Genomic DNA, 12,177 nt, shown 5'->3' with positions numbered 1-12,177 from the left:
AGGACAGGCAAACCTCCAAATTTGGCATCTCCTTTGAGGGCCCAAAGTGTTAACTATTTTTTTTTACCAGAAGGTGGCACTAAAAAGTGTCAGAACTTCTGGCAGCCTCCGCAGTTCCATCCTCTCTAGCTGTGGGAGGTCCCAAAGACCATGTCAGGAGCATCCCTGAGACACACATCCCAGGGTGGGTGAGGGGTGATCATAACAACAGCCTCCATAGCAGCTGTCCCTTACTGGACACTTGCGCTATCCAAGCACGGTGCACCTAACATGCATTCTTTCACCTAATCCCATGACACACAATGAGGTGGGAGCTACTGTCATTCCCATTTCACAGATGAGGAAGCAGAGACCTAGAGTTCCAGTAAGTTGCCCAGGACTGCAGGTTGCCTGGGCTTGCCCAGCGCTGCTAAATTGCAGGGAAGGAATCCCCACCCAGGAGGGTCTGCTTTTGGGACCTCAGCTCCTAACTGCCACACACCCCGCTTCCCACTTGCAATCTGAAAGCTATCCCTGCTTTGCTTCAGTCCAAAGTGGATTGTGATGTAAGAGCACTGGACCAGGAAGAGGGGCTTGGGAGCAGGGAAGGGCTTCTGGATGCTGTGCCCCTGACAGTGGAGGTGGGCTAGACGTGGCTGATAAGACAAGTTCCCCGCCTTCAGGTGCCTCCACCTCTCCCAAATACCCACCTTCCCAGCCTGGCTTGCAGGCAAATAAATGGTTATCAGATTATTATTATTATTGTTTCACTCAAGTGTGCAGTGGATTTACACTTGTTCAGTATGTATGGAAATAAGCAATTACCATACTTTGAACCTTCTCTGGGTGTTTATGAGTTTGGGAAATTCTGCTACCGAGCAAGAACCAATTTATAGTAATGGTGCTAGAATCCCCTAGAATGTAAGCTACCCGAGGGCAGGGATTTTGTTTCATTTGTAAAAAGTTGTATCTCCAGGATCTAAAACATGTAGAAAGTATTCAATAAATATATGTATAATAATTGTTATTACTATTTATTTAATTCTTCAAAGTATTAGTATTAGCTCATTAATACTCGGTTCGTTTTTTGGTCACAATGGCGAGAAGAGATGTTGAGGTTTCCAGAGAGGATCTGTGCTTGCTTCTGTCAGGACCCACGGGGTGCTACCAACCTGAGACCTTCAAATACTTTTTGCTTGAAGAGGGCTCAGTGCAGATGATTAGGACAGTTTTTCTCCCTTCTTTACCCCATACCATCATTGAACCCTGCACATTTCTTGCTGTCCTGTTCTGTGGAAGGGCACCGTTTGGTTGGTGTCCCCACTCTACACGGGTATCTCCTATTAGATTTCCCATCTTGGGTACTTTTTCTTTCTTAGTGGTACATAAAGTAATGGGCATCCTGTGATTGATGACTCTTAGACCCGGGGTCCGGGGCCACCGTCCCCGGTTCCTTGGCCCCCCTGCTGTCCCCACGGCTGGCAACGCGGAGCGGTTCCGGCTGCGCTGGGGGAGGGACGTCCTCCCGGCGTCGCCGGCCCCACCGCAGCCGCGCCCTCGCCCGACCCCGCCTGCACCCGCCTGCCCGCCTCTGACCCGGGGCCGCCTCCGCACAGGCCTGCGCTGTCTCTTCTCCCCGCCGTCGCCACACCCGCGCTGCCCTGTGGAGGGCCTCGAGTCCAGCCCGTGGCCGCAGCCCCACCACGGCCGCGCTAGGACACCCACGGGGACCCGTGGCCCTCCTCCCGCGGGCAGTACTGCAGACTTGGGGCTGCGCTCCAGCACCGCTGTGGGGCCTGGTGCCGTCACTGGTGGCACCACGCCTGCTGCTGCTCATAGTGTGGACGCTCTGGCCACAGTGCAAACATGGTAACTGCAGAAAGAATGAGCTTGGGGTGGGTACACTAGTGTTCCGTGGGCAAAGTCTGTGTTGGGTACACGTGGATTCCCTACCCTTGTTCCTAGCACAGCCAGAGGTGGTGGCCTCAGACACCTTGGAAAGCATGTGAAACTCCACCTTACTGTCACGGAGCTATGGCTTGTCCCCAGGGAAGGAGAAAGTAATGAGGTAGAAAAGGCAGAAAGACGCCAGAAGCATCTGCAAATGGAAAGCATAGAAGGGAAGACCCTTTGAGGTTTCAGGTCCATTCTCTGTTTAATGCGGGGATACCCTTTACAACAACCATCTAAGCGGCAACCGGGTTCTGTTTGAAGAGAAGGACAACATGATTACAATTCCATACAAAAATGCTTAGATGCTTCTATTTTGCATGTACTCATCTTTCTGCAGGACAGATTTCTGGAAGTGAGACTGCTGGTCAAGGGGTCTGCACATGTACCTGTTAACAATTTGAGGGTTACACATTTTTTATTATTAAGGTATCATTGATATACACTCATATGAGGGTTTCACAAGAAAAACAATGTGGTCATTACATTCACCCTTATTATCGAGTCTCCCCCATACCCCATTGCAGTCACTGTCCGTCAGTGTAGTAAGATGCCACAGAGTCCCTATTTGTCTTCTCTGACCCACACTGTCTTCCCCGTGACACCACACGCACCATGTGCACTAATCATGATACCCCACAATCCCCTTCTCCCTCCCTCCCCACCCACCCACCCCTTTGGTAACCACCCCTTCTTGAAGTCTGTGAGTCTGCTGCTATTTTGTTCCTTCAATTTTGCTTTGTTGTTATACTCCACAAATGAGGGAAATCATTTAGTATTTGTCTTTCTCTACCTGGCTTATTTCACTGAGCATAATACCCTCTAGCTCCATCCATGTTGTTGCAAATGGTAGGATTTGTTTCTTTCTTATGGCTGAATAATATTCCATTGTGTATATGTACCACCCCTTATTTATCCATTCATCTACTGATGGATACTTACGCTGCTTCCATATCTTGGCTATTGTAAATAGTGCTGTGATAAACATAGGGGTGCATATGTCTTTTTGAATCTGAGAAGTTTTCTTTGGGTGAATTCCTAGGAGTGGAATTCGTAGGTCAGATGGTATTTCTATTTTTAGTTTTTTGAGGCACCTCCATATTGCTTTCCACAATGGTTAAACTAGTTTACATTCCCACAAGCAGTGTAGGAGGGATCCCTTTTCTCCACATCCTTGCCAGCATTTGTTGTTGTTTGTCTTTTTGATGTAGGCCATCCTAACTGGTGTGAGGTGATATCTCATTGTGGTTTTAATTTGCATTTCCCTGATAATTAGCGATGTGGAACATCTTTTCATGTGCCTGTTGGCCATCTGAATTTCTTCTTTGGAGAACTGTCTGTTCATATCCTCTGCGCATTTTTTAATAGGGTTATTTGCTTTTTGGGTGTTGAGGCATGTGGGTTCTTTATATGATATTTTGGATATTAACCCCTTGTTGGATATGTCATTTGCAAATATATTCTCCCATACTGTAGGATGCCTTTTTGTTCTGCTGATGGTGTCCTTTGCTGTACAGAAGCTTTTTAGCATGATGTAGTCCCATTTGTTCATTTTTGCTTTTGTTTCCCTTGCCCAAGGAGATGCATTCAGGAAAAAGTTGCTCGTGTTTATATTCAAGAAATTTTTGCCTATGTTTTCTTCTAAGAGTCATGGTTTCATGACTTAGATTCAGATCTTTGATCCATTTTGAGTTTACTTTTGTATATGGGGTTAGACAGTAATCCAGTTTCATTCTCTTGCATGTAGCTGTCCAGTTTTGCCAACACCAGTTGTTGAAGAGGCTGTCATTTCCCCATTGTATGTCCATGGCTCCTTTATCATATATTAATTGACCATATATGCTTGGGTTTATATTTGGGCTCTCTAGTCTGTTCCATTGGTCTATGGGTCTGTTCTTGTGCCAGTACCAAATTGTCTTGATTACTGTGGCTTTGTAGCAGAGCTTGAAGTCAGGGAGCCTAATTCCTCCCACTTTATTCTTCCTTCTCAGGATTGCTTTGGCTATTTGGGGTCTTTTGTGGTTCCATATGAATTTTAGAACCATTTTCTCTGGTTTGTTGAAGAGTGCTGTTGGTATTTTGATATGGATTGCATTGAATTTGTAGATTGCTTTAGGCAGGATGGCCATTTTGACAGTATTAATTTTTCTTGTCCATGAGCATGGGATATATTTCTGTTTATTGGTATCTTCTTTAATTTCTCTCATGAGTGTCTTGTAGTTTTCAGAGTATAGACCTTTCACTTCCTTGGTTATGTTTATTCCTAGATATTTTATTCTTTTTTTTTTTTTTTTTTTTTTTTGAGAGGGCATCTCTCATATTTATTGATCAAATGGTTGTTAACAACAATAAAATTCAGTATAGGGGGGTCAACGCTCAATGTACAATCATTAATCCATCTCAAGCCTAATTCTCGTCAGTCTCCAATCTTCTGAAGCATAACGAACAAGTTCTTACATGGTGAACGAATTCTTACATAGTGAATAAATTCTTACATGGTGAACAGTACAAGGGCAGTCATCACAGAAACTTTCGGTTTTGATCATGCAATATGACCTATAAACAATCAGGTCAAATATGAATATTCATTTGATTTTTGTACTTGATTTATATGTTGATCCCACATTTCTCCTATTATTATTTTTATTTTTATTTTTAATAAAATGCTGAAGTGGTAGGTAGATGCAAGATAAAGGTAGAAAACATAGTTTAGTGCTGTAAGAGGGCAAATGTAGATGATCAGATGATCAGGTGTGTGCCTATGGACTAAGTATTAATCCAGGCTAGACAAGGGCAGCAAGACATCCACGGATGCAGAAGATTTCTCTCAAAGCAGGGGGGGTGAGGTTCTGAGCCTCACCTCTGTTGATCCCCAAATTCTCACCTGATGGCCCCCCTGCGACTGTGCCTGTCTTAGGTTGTTCCTCCCTTGAGGAATCTTACCCGTCTCTGGCTAACCAGTCATATTCCGGGGCCATACAGGGAAATGTAAAGTTGGTAAGTGAGAGAGAAGCCATATTGTTTGCAAAGGTTAGCTTTTTACTTCTTTGCAGATTTATGCCCTGTGGCTTCTATGCCCAGCACTTGTCTCGAGGTATCTTTACCACCTGGAGGAATTATGATACTCGGTAAATTCGATATGAGGCACGAATTCTATTTAAGGGTTGTAATTAGGAAGGAAGAAGAAAAGCTATAGATGTAGCATATGAGGGAAACTTGGGAGGATTGATTATTTCTTTGACATATCTTCTTGTATAGTACCTTAAGTATGTATAGGTTTTAAACTACTAACTAATTTGCACACACATATTAACATAATAGGAATACGGTGACTTAAACAAAGCAAATCTATATATATAATTACCATCCATCTCCAGTGAAGCCAAGAAAACCATTTAGGCACCCTAGGCATTTGTGAAAATTTATCTATGATATGATGGATATTGTCCAACTGTACTTGAACCATCAGACAAATTAAAGCAGCCCATTTCTGGGATCTGTTCACATCCCATATGTTCTTTTAACCATAGATAGTCTATAGTCATGAGATTTTGGAGTGCTACAACTTGCACCCCTCCCAACTCCTGGTTGAGTTCCAACAGTACAGATCCGGTCAAATTCGTTGTCTCACTGTATGCACATGCCAGCCTAGACATCTCCCTCCTCATTCTTATGGCAAGTCCAGGAGACGGTGGGCTGGATGCAGCCACAACCGCAGCATCGTCCGGATCCCTGTGGAGGCTTTTTGATGATCATCCCCCGGCACAAGTCCTCCAGAGAGTGCTGATGCCGGAAGCTCCTCCTCATATCGTATCTTAGTTCATTTTCTGGGTATCCAAGCTAGGCCTTGATCTTCTGCATAGAAACAAACAGACCCTTTGCCCACACTTTGACATGCCCTCTATACCACTGTGCAGAACTCATTGGAGGTCAGCACACAGTAACTGCTTTTTTTTTTTTTTTAAATTAAGAGAAAGGAATATTATCAGAAAAGAGTACCTCCATAGCTGATCATCTGACACCCTTTAAGTGATCAACATTAAGGATATTTAAAGCATGCGTTGATCTTTGATTTACCAATAGTTTTATCCTGTTAAGGAGTAATCCCCCTTTTCTTTCTTTCTTTCTTTTTTTTTTTTAAATTTTTAATCTACACTTACATGAAGAATACTATGTTTACTATGCTCTCCCCTATATCAGGTCCCCCCTAACAACCACATTATGGTTACTGTCCATCAGCTTAGCAAAATGTTGTAGAGTCACTACTTGTCCTCTCTGTGTTGTGCAGCCCACCCTCCCCTTGCTCCCTCCCCCCCGTGCATGCTAATCTTAATACCCCCCTTCTTCTTCCCCCCACTTATCCCTCCCTGCCCACCCATCCTCCCCAGTTCCTTTCCCTTTGGTACCTGTTAGTCCATTTTTGGGTTCTGTAATTCCACTGCTGTTTTGTTCCTTCAGTTTTTCCTTTGTTCCTATACTCCTCAGATGAGTGACATCATTTGGTATTTCTCTTTCTCCGCTTGGCTTATTTCACTGAGCATAATACTGTCCAGCTCCATCCATGTTGCTGCAAATGGTTGGATTTTTCCACTTCTTATGGCTGAGTAGTATTCCATTGTGTATATGTACCACATCTTCTTTATCCATTCATCTACCGATGGACATTTAGGTTGCTTCCAATTCTTGGCTATTGTAAATAGTGCTGCGATAAACATAGGAGTGCATCTGTCTTTCTCAAACTTGATTGCTGCATTCTTAGGGTAAATTCCTAGGAGTGGAATTCCTGGGTCAAATGGTAGGTCTGTTTTGAGCATTTTGATGCACCTCCATACTGCTTTCCACAATGGTTGAACTAATTTACATTCCCACCAGCAGTGTAGGAGGGTTCCCCTTTCTCCACAGCCTCGCCAACATTTGTTGTTGTTTGTCTTTTGGATGGCAGCTATCCTTACTGGTGTGAGGTGATACCTCATTGTAGTTTTAATTTGCATTTCTCTGATAATTAGCGATGTGGAGCATCTTTTCATGTGTCTCTTGGCCATCTGTATTTCTTTTTTGGAGAACTGTCTGTTCAGTTCCTCTGCCCATTTTTTAATTGGGTTATTTGTTTTTTGTTTGTTGAGGCGTGTGAGCTCTTTATATATTCTGGACGTCAAGCCTTTATCGGATCTGTCATTTTCAAATATATTCTCCCATACTGTAGGGTTCCTTTTTGTTCTATTGATGGTGTCTTTCGCTGTACAGAAGCTTTTCAGCTTAATGTAGTCCCACTTGCTCATTTTTGCTGTTGTTTTCCTTGCCCGGGGAGATATGTTCAAGAAGAGATCACTCATGTTTATGTCTAAGAGGTTTTTGCCTATGTTTTTTTCCAAGAGTTTAATGATTTCATGCCTTACATTCAGGTCTTTGATCCATTTTGAGTTTACCTTTGTATATGGGGTTAGACAATGGTCCAGTTTCATTCTCCTACATGTAGCTGTCCAGTTTTGCCAGCACCATCTGTTGAAGAGACTGTCATTTTGCCATTGTATGTCCATGGCTCCTTTATCAAATATTAATTGACCATATATGTTTGGGTTAATTTCTGGGGTCTCTAATCTGTTCCACTGGTCTGTGGCTCTGTTCTTGTGCCAGTACCAAATTGTCTTGAGGGGGGGAGTGAGATCCCCCCTACTTTATTCTTCTTTTTCAGGATTGCTTTGGCTATTCGGGGTCTTTGGTGTTTCCATATGAATTTTTGAATTATTTGTTCCAATTCATTGAAGAATGTTGCTGGTAATTTGAGAGGGATTGCATCAAATCTGTATATTGCTTTGGGCAGGATGGCCATTTTGACGATATTAATTCTTCCTAGCCATGAGCATGGGATGAGTTTCCATTTATTAGTGTCCCCTTTAATTTCTCTTAAGAGTGACTTGTAGTTTTCAGAGTATAAGTCTTTCACTTCTTTGGTTAGGTTTATTCCTAGGTATTTTATTCTTTTTGATGCAATGGTGAATGGAATTGTTTTCCTGATTTCTCTTTCTATTGATTCGTTGTTAGTGTATAGGAAAGCTACAGATTTCTGTGTGTTAATTTTGTATCCTGCAACTTTGCTGTATTCTGATATCAGTTCTAGTAGTTTTGGAGTGGAGTCTTTAGGGTTTTTTATGTACAGTATCATATCATCTGCAAATAGTGACAGTTTAACTTCTTCTTTACCAATCTGGATTCCTTGTATTTCTTTGTTTTGTCTGATTGCCGTGGCTAGGACCTCCAGTACTATATTAAATAACAGTGGGGAGAGTGGGCATCCCTGTCTGGTTCCCGATCTCAGTGGAAATGCTTTCAGCTTCTCGCTGTTCAGTATAATGCTGGCTGTGGGTTTATCATATATGGCCTTTATTATGTTGAGGTACTTGCCCTCTATTCCCATTTTGCTGAGAGTTTTTATCATGAATGGATGTTGAATTTTGTCAAATGCTTTTTCAGCATCTATGGAGATGATCATGTGGTTTTTGTCTTTCTTTTTGTTGATGTGGTGGATGATGTTGATGGATTTTCGAATGTTGTACCATCCTTGCATCCCTGGGATGAACCCCACTTGGTCATGGTGTATGATCCTTTTGATATACTGTTGAATTCTATTTGCTAATATTTTATTGAGTATTTTTGCATCTACATTCATCAGGGATATTGGTCTGTAATTTTCTTTTTTGGTGGGGTCTTTTCCTGGTTTTGGTATTAGGGTGATGTTGGCTTCATAGAATGAGTTTGGGAGTATTCCCTCTTCTTCTATTTTGTGGAACACTTTAAGGAGAATGGGTATTATGTCTTCTCTGTATGTCTGATAAAATTCCGAGGTAAATCCGTCCGGCCCCGGGGTTTTGTTCTTGGGTAGTTTTTTGATTACTGTTTCAATTTCTTTGCTTGTAATTGGTTTGTTTAACTTTTGTGTTTCTTCCTTGGTCAGTCTTGGGAGGTTGTATTTTTCTAGGAAGTTGTCCATTTCTTCTAGGTTTTCCAGCTTGTTGGCATATAGGTTTTCATAGTAGTCTTTAATAATTCTTTGTATTTCTGTGGAGTCTGTCGTGATTTTTCCATTCTCATTTCTGATTATGTTGATTTGTGTTGACTCTCTTTTTCTCTTAATAAGTTGGGCTAGAGGCTTATCTATTTTGTTTATTTTCTCAAAGAACCAGCTCTTGGTTTCGTTGATTTTTGCTATTGTTTTATTCTTCTCAATTTTGTTTATTTCTTCTCTGATCTTTATTATGTCCCTCCTTCTGCTGACTTTAGGCCTCATTTGTTCTTCTTTTTCCAGTTTTAATAATTGTGATGTTAGACTATTCATTTGGGATTGTTCTTCCTTCTTCAAGTGTGCCTGGATTGCTATATACTTTCCTCTTAAGACTGCTTTTGCTGCATCCCACAGAAGTTGGGGCTTAGTGTTGTTGTTGTCATTTGTTTCTATATATTCCTTGATCTCTATTTTGATTTGTTCATTGATCCATTGATTATTTAGTAGCATGTTGTTAAGCCTCCATGTGTTTGTGAGCCTTTTTGTTTTCTTTGTAGAATTTATTTCTACTTTCATACCTTTGTGGTCTGAAAAATTGGTTGGTAGAATTTCAATATTTTGGAATTTACTGAGGCTCTTTTTGTGAGCTAGTATGTGGTCTATTCTGGAGAATGTTCCATGTGCACTTGAGAAGAATGTATATCCTGTTGCTTTTGGATGTAGAGTTCTATAGATGTCTATTAGGTCCATCTGTTCTAGTGTGTTGTTCAGTGCCTGTGTGTCTTTACTTATTTTCTGCCCGGTGGATCTATTCTTTGGGGTGAGTGGTGTGTTGAAGTCTCCTACAATGAATGCATTGCAGTCTATTTCCCTCTTTAGTTCTGTTAGTATTTGCTTCACATATGCTGGTGCTCCTGCATTGGGTGCATATATATTTAGAATGCTTATATCCTCTTGTTGGACTGAGCCCTTTATCATTATGTAGTGGCCTTCTTTATCTCTTGTTACTTTCTTTGTTTTGAAGTCTATTTTGTCTGATATTAGTACTGCAACCCCTGCTTTCTTCTCACTGTTGTTTGCCTGAAATATGTTTTTCCATCCCTTGACTTTTAGTCTATGCTTATCTTTGGGTTTAAGGTGAGTTTCTTGTAAGCAGCATATAGATGGGTCTTGCTTTTTTATCCATTCTATTACTCTATGTCTTTTGATTGGTGCATTAAGTCCATTTACATTTAGGGTGACTATTGAGAGATATGTACTTATTGCCATTTCAGGCTTTAGATTCGTGGTTACCAAAGGTTCAAGGTTAGCTTCTTTAGTATCTTACTGCCTAACTTAGCTCGCTTATTGAGCTGTTATATACACTGTCTGGAGATTCTTTTCTTCTCTCCCTTCTAATTCCTCCTCCTCCCTTCTTCATATGTTGTGTGTTTTGTTCTGTGCTCTTTTTAGGGGTGCTCCCATCTAGAGCAGTCCCTGTAGGATGCCCTGTAGAGGTGGTTTGTGGGAAGCAAATTCCCTCAGCTTTTGCTTGTCTGGGAATTGTTTGATGCCACCATCATATTTAAATGATAGTCGTGCTGGATACAGTATCCTTGGTTCAAGGCCCTTCTGTTTCATTGCATTAAGTATATCATGCCATTCTCTTCTGGCCTGTAGGGTTTCTGTTGAGAAGTCTGATGTTAGCCTGATTGGTTTTCCTTTATAGGTGACCTTTTTCTCTCTAGCTGCCTTTAAAACTCTTTCCTTGTCCTTGATCCTTGCCATTTTAATTATTATGTGTCTTGGTGTTGTCCTCCTTGGATCCTTTCTGTTGGGGGTTCTGTGTAATTCCATGGTCTGTTCGATGATTTCCTCCCCCAGTTTGGGAAAGTTTTCAGCAATTATTTCTTCAAAGACACTTTCTATCCCTTTTCCTCTTTCTTCCTCTTCTGGTATCCCTATAATACGAATGTTTTTCCTTTTGTATTGGTCACATATTTCTCTTAGTGTTGTTTCATTCCTGGAGATCCTTTTATCTCTCTCTATGTCAGCTTCTATACGTTCCTGTTCTCTGGCTTCTATTCCTTCAATGGCCTCTTGCATCTTATCCATTCTGCTTATAAATCCTTCCAGGGATTGTTTCACTTCTGTGATCTCTTTCCTGACATCTGTGATCTCCTTCCGGACTTCATCCCACTGCTCTTGCATTTTTCTCTGCATCTCATCCCACTGCTCTTGCATTTTTCTCTGCATCTCATCCCATTGCTCTTGCATTTTTCTCTGCATCTCTGTCAGCATGTTCATGATTTTTATTTTGAATTCTTTTTCAGGAGGACTAGTTAGGTCTGTGTCCTTCTCAGGTGTTGTCTCTGTGATCTTTGTCTGCCTGTAGTTTTGCCTTTTCATGGTGATAGAGATAGTTTGCAGAGCTGGTACAAGTGACCGCTGGAAGAGCTTCCCTTCTTGTTGGTTTGTAGCCTTTTCCTGGGAGAATAGCGACCTCTAGTTGCTTGTGCTGGGCAGCTGTGCGCAGACAGGGCTTCTGCTTCCTGCCCAGTTGCTTTGGGGTTTATCTCCGCTGTTGCTGTGGGCTTGGCCTGGCTGGGGCTGTTCCTCCAAAATGGTGGAGCCCCGTTGGAGGGGGAGCGGCCAGGAGGCTATTTATCTCCGTAAGGGGCCTCTGTGCTCCCTGCTGCCCAGGGGGTTAGAGTGCCCAGAGATCCCCAGATTCCCTGCCTCTGGTCTAAGTGACCTGTCCTGCCCCTTTAAGACTTCCAAAAAGCACTCTCCAAACCAAAACACCAACAGCAACAATGAGAGAGGGAACAGAAAGAAAGAAAAAAAAAAAAAAAAAAAAGGAAAAAACAAGCGATTTTTTTTTTTTTTTTTTTTTGTCCTCAAGTGCCGGTCCCAGGCACCCGCTCACTGGTCCTGCTGCCCTGTCTCCCTAGCACCAGGGTCCCTGTCCTTTCAAGGCTTCCAGAAAGCACCCACCCACCGGTCCCGCAGGGAAGGAACACTCGATATTCTTTGTAATCAGGCACTGGTCCCAGGCACCCGCTCACCAGTCCCGCCGCCCTGCCTCCCTAGCACCGGGGTCCCTGTCCCTTCAAGGCTTCCAAAAAGCACTCGCCAAAAAGAGAGAAAAAAAGGGGAAAAACGCGCGATTTCTTCCGTCCTCAGGTGCCAGTCTCAGGCACCCACCCAACGGTCCCACAGGGAAAAACGCGGGATATTCTTTGTCCTCAGGTGCCGGTCCCAGGCAC

This window comes from Manis javanica, chromosome 16, assembly GCF_040802235.1.
Source record: "Manis javanica isolate MJ-LG chromosome 16, MJ_LKY, whole genome shotgun sequence".
NCBI lineage: Eukaryota > Metazoa > Chordata > Mammalia > Pholidota > Manidae > Manis > Manis javanica.
This window is presented reverse-complemented; position numbering follows the sequence as displayed.